At 37.9% G+C, this 17,451-nt stretch overlaps 1 pseudogene; it reads left to right on the top strand.

Annotated features, from left to right (window-relative positions):
* The window catches only part of LOC112803769 (lupeol synthase-like), a 66,934-nt pseudogene that overhangs the window by 21,921 nt on the left and 27,562 nt on the right, over positions 1-17,451 (top strand).

The following is a 17,451-nucleotide window of genomic DNA, read 5'->3' on the forward strand; positions in this document are numbered from 1 at the left end:
GATCAAAGTTGACCCTTCTAGTGTAAGGGCGTGCATCTCCTTGCATCATTGGCAAGTTGAATGCCAACCTCACATTTTCCGGACTGAAATCTAAGTATTTTCCCCGAACCATTGTAAGATAATTCTTTGGATTCGTTCACACTTTGATCATGGTTCCTAGTGATCCATGCATTGGCACAGAACTCTTGAACCATTAAGATTCTGACTTGCTGAATGGGGTTGGTCAGAACTTCCCAACCTCTTCTTTGGATCTCATGTTGGATTTTCGGGTACTCATTTTTCTTGAGTTTGAAAGGGACCTCAGGGATCACCTTCTTCTTGGCCACAACTTCATAGAAGTGGTCTTGATGGGTTTTGGAGATGAATCTCTCCATCTCCCATGACTCAGAGGTGGAAGCTTTTGTCTTCCCTTTCTCTTTTCTAGAGGTTTCTCCGGCCTTAGGTGCCATCAATGGTTATGGAAAAACAAAAAAAGATATGCTTTTACCACACCAAACTTAGAGTATTGCTCGCCCTCGAGCAAAAGAAGAAAGAATAGATGAAGAAGAAGAAGATATGAAGGAGAGAAAGAGAGGGTTGTATTTCGGCCAAGGAGGAGAAGAGAAGGTTGTGTTGTATGAAAATGAAGAAGAATGGAGGGGTTTATATAGTGGAGGGAGAGGGGTTAAGGTTCGGCTATATTGGGTGGGTTGGGTGGGAAAAGGGATTTTGAATTTTGAAGGTAGATGGAGTTTATGGGAAAGTGTGGATGGATGTGAGTGGTGAAGAGGTGATGGGAAAGAGAGATTGAGGTGATTGGTGAAGGGTTTTTAGGGGAGAGTGTTATTGGATTGTGTGAAGAGGAGAGAAGGTGAGTTGAGATAGGTGGGGATCCTGTGCGGTCCACAAATCCTGAGGTGTCAAGGATTATCATCCCTACACCAATGAGGCGTGTAAAACGCCCTCTGCATGCAATCCTGGCGTTCAACGCCAGATTGATGCTTGCTTCTAGCGTTGAACGCCAGCTTCATGCTTGTTTTGGGCGTTCAACGCCCATTTGTAGCATGTTTCTGGCGTTGAACGCCAGTTCCATGCTTGTTTCTGGCGTTCAGCGCAAGCTTTTCTCAGGGTGTATTCCTGGCGTTTAGCCAGGATGCTGCTTGTTTCTGGCGTTCAACGCCAGATCCATGCTCTAAACTCTAGAATTCATTCTTAAAAATTTTGAATAATTTTTGAAAACAAAAGGAATTTTTTTTTTCGAAAATAGAACAAAAAGAAATTTACCTAATCTGAGCAACAAGATGAACCGTCAGTTGTCCAAACTCGAACAATCCCCGGCAACGGCGCCAAAAACTTGGTGCACGAAATTGTGATATCTAATAATGGCATTCAACTTGGTATGCGCATCTACTAACTCAGCACTTTTCTTCACAACTCTACACAACTAACCAGCAAGTGCACTGGGTCATCCAAGTAATAAACCTTACGTGAGTAAGGGTCGATCCCACGGAGATTGTTGGTATGAAGCAAGCTATGGTCATCTTGTAAATCTCAGTTAGGTGGATAATAAATGGTTATGGAGTTTTTGAATAATAATAATAAATAAACAGAAAATAAAGATAGAAATACTTATATAAATCATTGGTGGTGAATTTCAGATAAGTATATGGAGATGCTTTGTCCCTGTTGGATCTCTGCTTTCCTACTGCCTTCCTTCAATCTTTCTTACTCCTTTCCATGGCAAGCTATATGTAGGGCATCACTGTTGTCAATGGCTACTTTCCATCCTCTCAATGAAAAAGGTCCAAAAGCTCTTGTCACAGCACGGCTAATCATCTGTCGGTTCTCGATCACGTCGGAATAGAATCCATTGATTCTTTTGCATTTGTCATCACGCCCAACAATTGCGAGTTTGAAGCTCGTCATAGTCATTCAATCCCTGAATTCTACTCGGAATATCACAGACAAGGTTTAGACTTTCCGGATTCTCATGAATGCCACCATCAATTCTAGCTTATACCACGAAGATTCTGATTAAGGAATCCAGGAGATATGAGCCCGGTCTAAGGTATAACGGAAGTGGTTGTCAGTCACACGTTCATAGGTGAGAATGATGATGAGTGTCACAGATCATCATATTCATCATGGTGAAGTGCAACGAATATCTTAGAACAAGAATAAACTGAATTGAATAGAAAATAGTAGTAATTGCATTAAAACTCGAGGTACAGCAGAGCTCCACACCCTTAATCTATGGTGTGTAGAAACTCCACCGTTGAAAATACATAAGTGATGGTCCAGGCATGGCCGAATGGCCAGCCTCCACAAAATACATACGAATTCAAAAATAGGGAAAAGGACCAGATATGTGGTCAAAAGATGACTAATACAATAGTAAAATGTCTTATTTATACTAGACTAGCTACTAGGATTTACAGAAGTAAGTAATTGATGCAGAAATCTACTTCCGGGGCCCACTTGGTGTGTGCTTGGGCTAAGCTTGAGCTTTACATGTGCAGAGGCTTCTTTTGGAGTTGAAGGCCAAGTTGTAACGTGTTTTTGGCGTTCAACTCTGGTTCGTGACGTGTTTCTGGCATTTGACTCCAGAATGCAACATGGAACTGGCGTTGAGCGCAAGTTTGCATCTCTAATCTCGAATAAAGTATGGACTATTATGTATTGCTGGAAAGCTATGGATGTCTACTTTCCAACGCCGTTGAGAGCGCGTCATTTGAAGTTCTGTAACTCCAGAAAATCTTTTTCGAGTGCAGGGAGGTCAGAATCCAACAGCATCAGCAGTCCTTTGTCAGCCTTCTTATTAGAGTTTTGCTCAGGTCTCTCAATTTCAGCCAGAAAATACCTGAAATCACATAAAAACACACAAACTCATAGTAAAGTCCAGAAATATAAATTTTACATAAAAACTAAGAAAAACATCCCTAAAAGTAGCTAGATCCTACTAAAAATTACCTAAAAACAATGCCAAAAAGCGTATAATTTATCCGCTCATCACCTATTACCAATGTTACCGTTACTGGTGCGAACTACAGCACATGGAGCAAGGCCATGGTCATTGCTCTCACTTCAAAAAACAAATTAGAATTTGTTGATGGCACCATATTGAGACCAGAGAAAACTGATCCGATTTTCAAGGCATGGAAGTAATAATGTAACACTTATGTTGTAGCCTGGATAAATCTTTCCCTCAACCTAGACATCTATCAGCTTTGGAACAACGTAGGTTATGAATTGTGAAACGATCTCAAGCCGCTATTATCAGGCTGATCATTTCAGGGTAGCTGAGTTGAATGAAGAGGTGTATGCACTCAAGTAGGGTGATATGAATATTACTGCTTACTTTGCCAAACCGAAGAACCTTTGGGAAGAAATTGATAATTTTAGATCTGTTCCTACCTGTGATTGTGTGAAATGTCATTGTGGACTAGGGACTGTTCGAATGCACAGAGTGGAGGACAGAGTCATAAAATTTCTTTGTGGCCTTGGTGAACAATACTCCACCGTTATGTCACAAGTCACGTTGATGGGTGAACTGCCTAGTGTGAGTAAGATCTTGTCCATGATCAGTTAGCAGGACAGGCAACTCTTCAGCTTGGACAATGATTTACAGGTCAAGATTTTGCTCAGTGTTGTTCCTTCTTCGAGCATTACAGGTTCCTCACAGAGTGGAGGGAAAGGTCGGGGCAAAAGAGGGAAGACTCGGGATGGAAAAGGGCAAGGAGGCCAAAATAAATTGCAATGCACCCATTGTGAAAAATTTAGGTATACTGTGGACAATTACTACAAAAAGCATGGTTATCCACCCAACTTCAAATCTCGTTTTGATAACAAGCTTGTCTTCAATTGTATGGCAGCCATTGACAACACTGAGGACAACAATAATGATCTCAATGATCACTAGATGGTTAGAAGTGAAACCACCATCAATGAATTCACTTTAGAATAACGAGAGGCACTTCTAGCAATGCTCAACAGGCAAGATGCACACCATGCTCATAGCGTTAGCCAGGTTTCAACCAAAATCAGTCATTCTCCTCATCAACGTAGAATGGTTCATAGTTTGCATTTTAATTTTCATATCAAGGTTCTAAATATTTTCACTCAAAAACATAAGCCATGGGTCATAGACACTGGAGCCATGGATCACGTCTCTTATACTTTCGAAGATTTTCAAAATCACTTTAAAATAGATTCCATTATTGTTAGATTACTCAATGGTGCACTCATTACTAATTGCATTATGGAAACCATTTTATTTTTTGATAATCTATATCTCACCAATACTTTGTTCATCCCCACCTTTAATTTCAAACTCATATCTATTTCTAAGTTAATTGCATCCTTTCATTGCAAAATAAGCTTTACTAATAAGAATTGTGAGATACAGGATCTACACACTTTGAGGATGATTGGTGCAGCTAACAATGTTGATGGTTTGTATCTTCTGAACAAAGAAATTCAGGCTCTCCCCACATCACAATGGTTTCTAGTATCATTAATTCACAATATTTATGGCACAATAGATTAAGACCCATGATAGGCTAGTTGCATTACAAAAATATTTTAATTTCATTGATTGTAAAATAAGTCATGAGCCTTGTCACTCATGTCATCTTGACAAGCAAAAACGATTGTCTTTTACTGATAGCTCTACTGTTGTAGCAACTATCCTTGAGCTAATACATGTTGATATTTGGGAACCTATCTCAATTTTCACATTCCTTAGTAAACATTACTTTTCAATCATTGTAGATGATCATTCCAGATTTACCTGGATTCTTTTCATGAAAACTAAAGCAGAAGCATCTTAATTAGTTAGGAACTTTGTTGCTTTCGCAAAGACTCAATTTCATGCAGTAGTCAAAACAATAAGAACAGATAATGGCCTTGAATTCTTAATGTCTTGTTTCTACGATTCAAATAGAATTATTCATCAACTGAATTGCATTGAAACACTACAGCAAAATGGCATTGTTGAGCGCAAGCATCAACACATTCTTGTTGTGGCTCGAACTATCTTGTTTCATGCACATTTACCTAAAACATTTTGGAACTATGGTGTTGGACATGCAGTTTTTCTGATAAATTGTTTATCTACCCCTTTTTTTGAAAATTCAATTGCCTTATCAAGTCCTCTATAAAAAATTACCTGACATTTCCAACATCAAAATTGTTGGCTGTTCAGCATATGCTGCCAGCCTTACAAGGAATAAAACCAAATTAGATCCGAGAGCAAGAAGGTGCTTGCATCTTGGATTCAGAGAGGGAACAAAAGGCTATTTACTTTTTTATTTTTAAACCTGAGAGATTTTCTTATCTCAAGATGTTCAGTTTTATGAAGATTGCTTTCCCTACTGTAATAAAAATGAGTCAAATAATAGAATTTTTTCAAAGTTTCATATTACATATAATGCCTCTCATGATGATTTTGATTACATCTTTTTGGAAGGTACCCAGATTTGGGTTTTGGGCAATAATGACATTGTTATTCCATAATTAAATCCTTCTAATGATAACTCACAACACATCAGTACTTTAAATCATGATGATGCATTATGTGATTTATATAATGATGATGAAATTTTGCGTTATCCTAAATTTCATGATCATTTAGAGTCTCCATCACACATAGTGGGTTCAAGTAGTGATGTAACTGCCATTCTTCCATCTTCTATATTGCCTTAAAGTGTTGTGATGAGGAGGTCTACGAGACAAACTAGGCCACTTGCATATTTGCAGGACTATGAATGCATGTCAGGCCATCAACCATGCTCAGCTTAAATCACAGCTTTACACTCAAAAGTACCCATCTCTAATGTCTTATCATACACTAGGCTTTTTCCCATGCATCTTGTATTTTTTCTTGTCATTCAAAATTTAGAGCCAAAATACTGTGTGGATGCTGTCACTCAATCTTGTTGGCAAGAAGCTATTAAAGATGAACTCCTTGAAATATGGAGGCTAACCTCTTTACCAGCTGGTAAAAGAGCTATCGATTGCAAATGGGTGTTTTGTGTGAAGTATCACCCAGATGGAACAGTAGAGAGACACGAGGCATGCCTGGTTGCCAAGGGATTCACACAAGTAGCAGGGGTGGATCATAAGGACACCTTTAGTCCGGTTGTTAAATTAGGTATTCTAAGGTTTGTTCTAGTTGTTGCTGCTATTAAGGGTTGGCACATAAAGCAAATTGACGTAAATATACTGTCTTCTTACATGGTGAGCTTGATGAGAAGGTGTACATGAAGGTACCCCCGGGTTTAGAAGCTGCACCTGGCCAAGTTTGCAAGCTTGAAAAATCCTTATATGGATTGAAGCATGAGAGCAGACAATGGAATTGCAAGCTCAAATCTGTTCTTCTTGAGCTAACTTTTACTCAACGCAAGTCCGATTACAGTTTGGTCATCAAATCTACAGCACTTGTTTTTATGACTGTCTTAGTGTATGTGGACGACTTAGTGTTGGCAGTAGATAATTTCCATGAGATTGAGTTGGTTAAGAGTGTGATTCATGACAGATTTTGAATCAAGGACATAGGGGATTTAAAGTATTTTATTGGATTGGAGGTGACACGATCTAAGAGTGGTATTGCTCTGTATCAACGGAAGTTACGTCCTTGACTTGCTTAAAAAATTTTGATTCGAGAATTGCAAACCTGCCACCACACCTATCGACTATGGGGTTAAACTCAGCAAGGATGTTGGGAAATTGCTCACAAACTATACTCTTGAAGGATCATAGGAAAACTTCTATATCTTTTCAATACCATAGCTGATATAAGCTATGCTATTGGGAAGCTGAGTTAATTTTTTTATTGTGCAACTACTAAACACCTAAAAGTTGCGCATAGAATGCTTTGCTACGTCAAAGGTTCTCCTTCTGCTGGCTTGGTTTTTTTTTTTTTTTTGCAAAATTTGATTTGCAACTCACGGGACTCACTCACTCAGACTGGGCAGGTTGTCCTGATTCTCGTAGATCCATTTCTGCCTATTGCTTCTACCTTGGTCCTTCTCTGGTTACTTGGAAGAGCAAGAAGCAACTCACAGTTGCGACTTCCTCTTCTGAAGCTGAATATTGAGCGTTGGCATTAGCTACACGGAAAGTTCAGTGGCTGAGCTATGTTCTTAAGGATCTTGGTGTGCCACTTCAAAAACCCATCAACTTGTATTGTAATAACAATTCTGCCATCTACATTGCTACAAACTCAGTGTTTCATGAATGCACCAAGCATATTGAGGCGGAATGTCATATTGTACGTGACAAATTACAGGAACATTTGATTCATCTTTTATCCATCTCTACTGACAACCAAACTGCTGACATTCGCACCAAACCACTTGTTCCTGTGCTGCAACTTACTCTAAGCTTGGACTATTACACCTCTTCTCTTTCAATACTCCAACCTTACGAAAGAGTGTTACTTAATTATACTGGTTGTTAATTATTATTTAATAGAAAGTTAGAAATTGTTAGTATTTCCTTGCTTAGTTAGGCAATTTGTTAAGATCTATTATCATTAACTTTGCTGAACTATACAAAAATTAGTTAGAGCAATATAATTATATATATAGTTATCATTAATATTGTAAATAGTGTGATTCTTCATTAATGCAAGTTTATTATTCACTTTCATCTCCATTTCTATGATTATGTGTTTTTTTTCACACACACATATCAAATTATCACAAGCTTTAGTATTTTAAAACCACAATTTCAGCCTTATGCTTATACCACCTAGCTAGCAGCTAGCTAGGTTATATTAAAGTTTTCATATGTAAATTGTTTTTTATATTTATTAATAATGATGTCATTTTGATAAGTTGGCAACTTGGTATTACATTTGATCATATTTGGTAATCTTATTTATTTTTGAGATGATGTCATATAAATATAAATATAAATATATATGCATGGATGTTAATGAGCATTTTTTAGCTTTACTTATTGATTCAATTGACCATGATTATCTGCAGGTAATGGCATTATATATTACAGGATCCCTTGATGATGTTTTAGGAGCAGAACACAAGAAAGAAATTATTCGTTATTTGTATAATCACCAGGTAGCTACTATACACTTTTTCACCATTCCATGCATGGGATCTTTATATTAAAGATATAATATAAAATTTATGTAATTTTTTAAATATCACAATAAAGACTCAAATTATTTTCATATGAAAATATTTTTTTTTATTTATTACATTGTTGAATTTAATTTTGATATGTTATAAAAGTATTATTTTTATTTAAAAATATTGTTATTCTCTTTAAATTGTTACTTTTTTTACAAGTTAGGTTCGTTTTTACAGTGTAACTAAATAAATATCTTTGTAAAAAATTAAAATATATATATTTTGTAAGAAACATGACCATTTAATTTAAATTGGCAATAAGTGAAAAGATGAATAACCAATAAAATTATTGGTTGGCATTTTCCCATGATAATTAATGGGACAGAGCAAAGATGGCGGTTGGGGTTTCCATATAGAGGGACACAGCACAATGTTTGGATCAGCATTGAGTTACATTGCATTAAGAATACTTGGAGAAGGACTTGAAGATGGTGAAGACATGGCAATGGCTAGAGCCAGAAAATGGATCCTTGACCATGGTGGTTTGGTGGCTATTCCTTCATGGGGAAAATTCTGGGTTTCGGTAAACTTATCAACTATTATTTTTCTATTACAAGAAATGTTCAATTTAGTCGTTAATAATGTATATGTGCTTCATTTTACTTGTTGAATAAGTAAATTATTTTTTTCTATCTAAAATTGATGATTCTAGTTGAACTTGAGAAGGGGGATTGAATCAAGTTAGTTTAAAACTTAAAGTTTCAAACTCTGTTTTGCTGTTACTCTAGTTGCAGGAGATTATTTAAAATTGTCTCATACGCAGAGCATTGAAAGAGCAAAGAAGAGGAGAAAGAGGCCAGCATGTATCCTGGTTCGGATTCTCAGTGCCATGAATCCTACGTCCAGTCTCCACCACAAACCATGGTGGAATTTCCACTATAATTCTCAAATTACATACACCAATACTATTGAATTAATCCCTAATCCAACTAGTATCTACCCCTAAGCTTTCTTCACCAAAGCTTAGCTACCCCAAAGTGCTATCCCAACTTGGAAGGGGAATCTACACAGATTCAATTCTCACCAAGTGCTAACCCAACTTGGCAAGGGGAACTAATCCTAGTTCATAAACCCAGATTACATCAGAAATCAGTGGCTATTATGCATCACTCTTGCCTTTTCTCTCTTGGCTTTTGAATCTCACATAATTGCCTTTTTCAAAACAGAAAATAACGCAAGACAGCCATAACATAAAATCAGAATTAAGCTTGAGTAGAAGAAAGAGATTTCAGCTCTATGTTAGAGATGGTGCTCTGAATATGTGTGCTCTCTTCCTCAACTTCAAATGTTGGAGTGAAGCTTGTTATATATCTTCAACTTGGCTTCATTGTAGCTTTCTTCTTTTGCTTGTCTTTGCTGCCCGTTGTAGCTGGCACAACTAGCAAGCTGTCATTCTTCATCCTGCTCCACTACTCCTGCTGCTGGAGGAGTTTGTCCACCACCTCTGTAGTCCTTGGCTTTGTTTTCTTCCTTGGCATGCTCTCCTTTTTCTTCCTGCTCCATGATCTCTGCCATATGAGGAGCTTCACCCATCACCTCTGCTGCTTGTGCATGTTTGTGTTTTGCTCTCCCTTTTCTGAAATTTTACTCTACTGTTTGTCCTTGGAGAGGTGAGAGTGTCCCAGCTGTCCTTGTTGCTTTATTATACCAACACTTGTTCCAGCTGCCTTCCGTTAGCTTTTAGTAAGGCATATAACATAATGGATGTTGCTATGATGATGAGCTTTGGCTCATTGCTGAAGCACTTGTTGGACTTGGACTGAAGCAATGTGAACTTGGATACTTTGGGCCTGCATCACTAACACTCTCATTAAACAATATTGGGCTTTCCACCAAAAACAATGTTTGTCATCACAACTTAACCCAAATTCAAACTAGGCTCAACAATCTCCCCCTTGATGACAAACATGATAAAATAGGGAAATTAAAGACTTAATTTGAAAGAGTTAAGAACACTTCCCTTTGATGACATTCGGATAGTGAGTAGCTCCCCCTCAATACCAGTATTACTCCCCCTTGATCATAGCTTACATCTTTACCTGAACAAATCTTAACAAACAGCCCGGACCAAAATTTCTAAGCAATATATCACAGTAATAATAACACAGAGCAATTAACACTAGGCATGATACATAGGAATTAATAAGTTACTTAGCAGCACAAAGCATCATTGTTCTTAACTATCACTATTAACCCCTAAGCCAAAACTAACATTCCCTTTCTTTTCTCCCCCTTTTGTCATCAAGGGAGGAAAGGAAAAACATGCACAAAATCTGTTAGTGGCTGGTGCATATAGTTTAAGTAGCAGAGTAGTTTAAGTCTGTTACAGTCATCCCACAAAAGTAAAATAAACAAGTTCAAAACAAAAACAAGTCATAGTCGCAGATGAGATAACTAGAAGCTAGGCATCAGAGTTGGATTCATCAGAGGTTCCGCCATCCTCCCCCTCATTGTCAAAAGTTGTGAGGCCAACCTCAATGTCCTCCACAAAGTCTCTCAGAATGCGAATCATTCCCTTAGTCTTTTTGAGAGCATTTTCCTCCAAAACTTGATTCCTTTTGCGCTCAGCACCATGATGGAGAAGAAGATCTGTCAGATTGAGGAATTCTTCAAGGACATTCTTCAGAATGCGTGTCATGGTCTTGATTGTAGTGGATGTGGAAGGGGGAATCAGAGGATCCTCATCAACAGAGGGAACATCAGTGCTGTCATCAGTTTGGCGACGCCTAGGAGTTGTTTTCTTTACTGCACCACCCCCTTTGATATATGAGTTACAATCTTTAGCAATTTCAGCCCCAAAATCAACATTGTAATATTGAAAAATTTTTGTAAGAAGCATGCCAAAGGGTAAAGCATTTTTGGTACTGATACACGCATGCATGTGTCTCACAAGCAAGTAAGCAAAAGAAATAGGAGTTTTTGAAAGCAATGCATACAAAACCAGTGTGTCACAAAATGAGACGCGTTGAAAAGAACCGCTCTGAGACAAGATGACATGGTTTACAATCCTGTGCAGCTGGGCACGGACTGGACCAAGAGACTTATGAGTAGGAGTGTTACCTTCTAAGAGAGGGATATTGATGCAGACAGTGCTTAGGGCATCAAAGTATGAAACATTGAGCGTATCGTCCCACTTACCAGAGGTGTAGACATCAGGGCCTCGGTCCTGGTAATCTAGGGCTTTGCCTAGGTGATATTTGTCAAGAATGATCACTTTGCCTTTAACAAAAGAGGTGATTCTCCCTTCTTTGTAGGACATGTTGCTATAGAACTGTATTACCAAATCAGGGTAAACTTTCTCTTTGATGGACAGTATGGATGTCCAACCTTGATATGCAAACAATGGGGTAAAAGTTCAGGCCTTTCCTACAGAGTTTGTCAAGATTGACAAGCTTCGGGGGACAGAGTTTACGCTCGTAAACATCTTTGCAGAAAAACAGATAGTTCATGAGAGATTGATAACGGCGACGATCAAAAGACTCATGGGGAAAATCAGCATAGAAAGACTTGTAGGCAATGGGGTTTGACAGCTTAGGTTCAGACACATAACGAAGAGGGAAGTCAATGACTGTACTACGAGTATGGCGATTCTGAGTGGGGGTCATCTTCGTGAAGAGGCCTCTTTCCTCTGGAAGAGCTGGGTTTGGATGAACTTGGTTGAAAGTTGGTTGGAGGAAGAGGAGGTGAAGGATGAGGAGCAACGCCAGGTCGGCGAACAGTGGTCTTAGTACGGGCCATGTCAGGAGAAGGGTTTGGTGGTGGAGATGGTGAGGAATGAGTGGGGGAATGAGAGGGAGATGAGTGTGTGTGATCAGAACGGTAGGTGGCACTGTGGGAGCCTCTGCGAGCAGCTCTCTTCTTTCGAGCCATTTTATAGAGCACAAGTTGAAGAAGATGAAGGAGTGGATATAGTAGTGTGAATGGATGCATGTACTGGGGAGTTATTATAGGCTTGAGAAGTGTAAAGGTTGCACCTTGAAAAGATAAAAATCAAATCTTTGGAAAACGTTTTGAAAGTTACAGCTGTAACCTTCGTACGATTTGAAATAAGGTGAAAAGCAAACAAAGGATGGAAACCAATAAAAGTATGCAATTGTCATGAGGCCCAAATAAAATGAAATGCAGACTGCCAGGATTTTAGAGTAAGTCCAGTGGACAAAAATTGAAATGGATTTTAAGAAAAAAATTTTGAAATCCCACTTTTCATAAAGGCTAAAAAATTCAGACCCCAAAAAAATTGAAAAAGCCCCAAATGTTTTCAATAAAGAAAAACCCATGATTCCAAAGACTGCTTCAGCACTTGACGTCAATCATTCATCATTGTCAGATTAGAGTCCATTAGCTCCATAGTGACTTAATGAAGTTTACTCATCATCTGCCAAAAAATCTCACCGCGATTTATGAGACAAAACACGAAAGATCTCATTATCAGAAAAATTAAGAAAACAGAGATGAAGCAAGAATGTCCAATTCAGTTCTCAACTTGCAGAACCTTTCCTCTATCAATGGTTTGGTGAATATATCTGCTAGTTGACCTTCAGAATTAACAAACTGTATGTCTAAATTTCCATTTTGCACATGCTCTCTTATAGAATGAAAATGAACTTCAATGTGCTTTGTTATTGAGTGCAAAACAGGGTTTTTGGAAATGTTAATAGCACTCATGTTGTCACAAAATAATGGAATATTTGAGACATTCAGTTTATAATCAGCTAGTTGAGTTTTCAGCCATAATAATTGAGAACAACAAGAGGAGGCTGCAATATACTCAGCTTCGGCTGTTGAAAGTACCACAGTAGCTTGCTTCTTGCTAGACCAAACAATGAGGGATTTCCCAAGAAAGCAGCACATGCCACTTGTGCTTCTTCTATCAATCCTATCCCCAGTAAAATCTGCATCACAGAAACCCACTAATTGAAAAGAATCAGTTTTAGGAAACCATAACCCATAATTAGTGGTACCAAGTACATATCGGATGATCCTCTTGACAGCAGAGAGATGTGACTCCTTAGGCTTTGATTGAAACCTTGAGCAAACTCCAACACTTTGGATGATATCAGGCCTTGAGGAGGTTAGGTACATTAGGGATCCAATCATCCCTCTGTAACGTGTCTGATCAACATCTCTACCATGTTCATCCTTATCAAGCTTGATGTTAGGATGCATGGGGTTCCCATAGGCTTAGCACAGTCCAGCCCAAACTTCTTGACAAGTTCCTTTGCATATTTTTCTTGATGGATGAATATGCCTTCTGCAGTTTGCTTGATTTGCAAGCCTAGGAAGAAATTGAGTTCTCCCATCATGCTCATATCAAATTCATTGGTCATAAGCTTAGCAAAATCTGCGCACAAATCCTCATTAGCTGAACCAAATATAATATCATCAACATAAACTTGCACAAGAATAAAATGATCATGATAATTTCTAATAAATAAAGTGGTGTCAGTGGCTCCTCTTTGAAAGTTATTTTTCAATAAAAATGAGCTAAGCCTCTCATACCAAACTCTAGGAGCTTGTCTTAAACCATATAAGGCTTTAGCTAGTTTGAAAACATGGTTAGGAAAAGTTTTGTTTTCAAACCCAGGTGGTTGAGCCACATAAACCACTCTATCTATTATGCCATTGAGGAAAGCACACTTTACGTCCATTTGGAACAACTTGAAGCCACAATGAGCAGCATATGCAAGGAGCAATCTGATGGCTTCCATTTGAGCTACAGGTGCAAAGGATTCATCGAAATCAATCCCTTCCTCTTGATCATATCCTTGAGTGACCAATCTGGCTTTGTTTCGGACTATGGATCCATCTTCACCCAGTTTGTTTCTAAAAATCCATTTAGTGCCAGTGACTTTCATTCCATTTGCATAAGGCACTAATGACCAGACCTGGTTTTTCTCAAATTGCTGCAATTCTTCCTTCATAGCTAGCACCCATGAAGGATCAGCAAGAGCTTCTTGGATGTTTTGAGGTTCAATCTTTGATAAGAGAGCAATGTTATTAGATTCGGCTCTTTTCAAGGATGAACGAGTGGTTCTACCAGTGGAAGGATTTCCAATTATAAACTCTTCAAGATAGTTTTTTAGAAACCTCCATTCTCTTGGTCTCCTTGAATGGTTTGAGGATTCAGGTTCCTCTTGATCAATATTTGCCTCTGCATCAGTGTTTTCTGCAGCGACAGGAGATAATTCCAAATTGTCTCCTGCAGAATTGGGATTATCGCTGCTGACAGATGCAACTTCATGAGAAATTGGATTTTGTGGAACTGGTTCAGTAATCTTTGGAACCTCAGCTTCAAAACCTGGACTATCATCAATACAAACACTGGGAACATTGTTAGATTCATAGAAAGTGACATGCATGGTCTCCTCAACTGTTTTGGAGTTCTTGTTGTAAACCCTATAGGCCTTGCTATTTGTGGAATAACCTAGAAAAATGCCTTCATGTGTTTTAGGATCAAATTTTCCTAAATTTTCTTTGATATTCAGAATGAAACACTTGCATCCAAACACATGAAAATAACTGAGATTGGGAGGATGCCCTTTCCAAAGTTCATATGGTGTTTTCTTCAAAAACTTCCTAATGAGTGTTCTATTTAAAACATAGCAAGCTATATTTACAGCTTCAGCCCATAAGAACTTGGGAATTTCATATTCACATAACATAGCTCTAGCCATTTCTTGTAAACTTCTATTTCTTCTTTCCACAACACCATTTTATTGAGGTGTTCTTAGACAAGAGAAGTTATGTGATATGCCTTGTTCATCATAAAAAGATTCAAAGAATTGATTTTCAAATTCCTTACCATGATCACTTCTAATTGAAACAATTTTAAAACCTTTTTCATTTTGAATCTTTTTGCTGAATTTTTCAAAAACAGAAAAGGCCTCATGTTTATGAGCAAGAAAGAACACCCATCCGAATCTAGTATAGTCATCCACAATTACCATGCCATAACTCTTTCCTCCAAGACTTTGAGTCCTAGTTGGTCCAAACAGATCAAGATGCAACAACTCCAATGGTTTCTTAGTAGAGACATCTTCCTTGGGTTTAAAAGAGGTTTTAATTTGTTTACCCATTTAACAAGCATCACAAATGATGTTTTTATCAAACCTTATATTAGGAAGACCTCTAACTAAGCCTCTCTTTACAAGCTTGGAGATTTGGAACATGCTAGCATGTCCTAACCTCTTATGCCACATCCATTTTTCAGATTCTATTGAAGAGAAACAGGTTACATTTTGAACTTTTAGATCATCTAGAATGATACCATAAACATTATCACTTCTTTTGGCAACAAATAAAATAGCCTCTATTTTCTCATTTATGACTCTACAATCAGATTTCCTAAAGGTTACAGCATATCCAAGGTCACACAATTGACTTATGCTTAATAGATTATGCTTTAACCCATCAACTAAAAAGACACTATCTATGCAAGTTGAAAAATCTTTGCCAACCTTACCAATGGCAATTATTTTACCTTTACCATTATCTCCAAAAGTGACAAATCCTCCATCATACTTGTTGAGTTTAATGAAGAAAGTATCCCTTCCGGTCATATGCCTTGAACATCCACTATCAAGATACCACATATCCTTTTTCTTCTTGGATGCAAGGCAAACCTGCATGTTCTTCAACTAACCTTAGGTATCCAAATCCATTTGGATCCTTTGATGTGAAATCTTCTTAGTTGTCCAAGAGCATTAAAATCATGAACAACTTTATATAATTTACTATCATTACCAAAAGACCTAGGAAAGATGAAACATTAAGGAGGATCATGACCATTTCTGTTGCACTTGTAGCACTGATTCTTGCTCATTGATTTTTGAGGTTTGCTGAATCCTTTTGGTTTGAAAAGCTTGGAAGAGGAGGTTTCAGATTTTATAAAGTTTTGTTTGAAAACTGCCTTACTTTCCTCTTTGAACCCAAGTCCTGATTTTTCAGACCCAAACCTTTGACAAGTAAGTAGTTTGTTCAGATTTTGAGAACCTTGAACAAACTTTGCTAAGTCTTCATTCAAACTTTTTATTTGATCATTCAGCTTTTTGTTTTCAGAAATCAAATCAGTGGAAGCAGTAAACTTCATGCTTGAGTTTGAATTTTTCTAATTCAGTTCGCAAGGCAATGTTTTCTTCTTTTAAAAACTTTTCATTATTAGTTTCATTTGCCTTAACCTTTTTCAAAAGAAGATCATTTTCTGTTCTCAAAGCCTCATTTTCTTTCTTACATTTAGCATACTTATCCAAGAGTTTCTTAGAGTTCACTGAAATGTCTTTGATAATGTAGTGCAGTTCATCAATAGATAAGTCAGAGAGATCTACCTCATCTTCATCATTATGATCTGCCATCAGACATATTTGAGCTTCTTGATCTGAGCTTTCTGAGCTTGTATCGTTCTCCAAGTCTTCCCATGTTGCCATCATCACCTTCTTTTTGTCTTTCTTGGATTTTTCGCCTTTCTTAAGTTGAGGGCAATCTGACTTGAAGTGACCAGGCTCCTTGCAGTGATGGCATGTGAACTTGACTTGATCTTTCTTGACATCTTTGGATGAAGAGCTTCCTTTGCCTTTGTTTTTGTATCTCAGTAGTCTTCTCATTTTTCTTGCAAAGAGCACAATTTCTTCATCTATCCATTCGTTGTCCTCCTTTGCCACAACTTCTCCATCAGCATTCTGTTTGGTAGGAACGTCTGGGCCGTTGAGAATGATCTTCCAGATATTGTAGTCAATCGACTGCACGAAGATTCTCATTCTTTCTTTACAGTAAGAGTAGTTGCTGCCATTGAAGTAGGGAGGTCTATTGTTGGACTGCCCTTCAGTGAGAGTGAAAGCCACGATGTTGGGATTCATGTTGTTGGCCATGGATCTTTACTCCAAGCTGTGAAGCTTGCCTTCTTGAGACCGAGCTCTGGATACCAATTGATGATTCTAGTTGAACTTGAGAAGGGGGTTGAATCAAGTTAGTTTAAAACTTAAAGTTTTAAACTCTGTTTTGCTGTTACTCTAGTTGCAGGAGATTATTTAAAATTGTCTCATACGCAGAGCATTGAAAGAGCAAAGAAGAGGAGAAAGAGGCCAGCATGTATCCTGGTTCGGATTCTCAGTGCCATGAATCCTACGTCCAGTCTCCACCACAAACCATGGTGGAATTTCCACTATAATTCTCAGATTACATACACCAATACTATTGAATTAATCCCTAATCCAACTAGTATCTACCCCTAAGCTTTCTTCACCAAAGCTTAGCAACCCCAAAGTGTTATCCCAACTTGGAAGGGGAATCTACACAGATTCAATTCTCACCAAGTGCTAACCCA

Source organism: Arachis hypogaea, chromosome 5 (genome assembly GCF_003086295.3).
Source record: "Arachis hypogaea cultivar Tifrunner chromosome 5, arahy.Tifrunner.gnm2.J5K5, whole genome shotgun sequence".
NCBI lineage: Eukaryota > Viridiplantae > Streptophyta > Magnoliopsida > Fabales > Fabaceae > Arachis > Arachis hypogaea.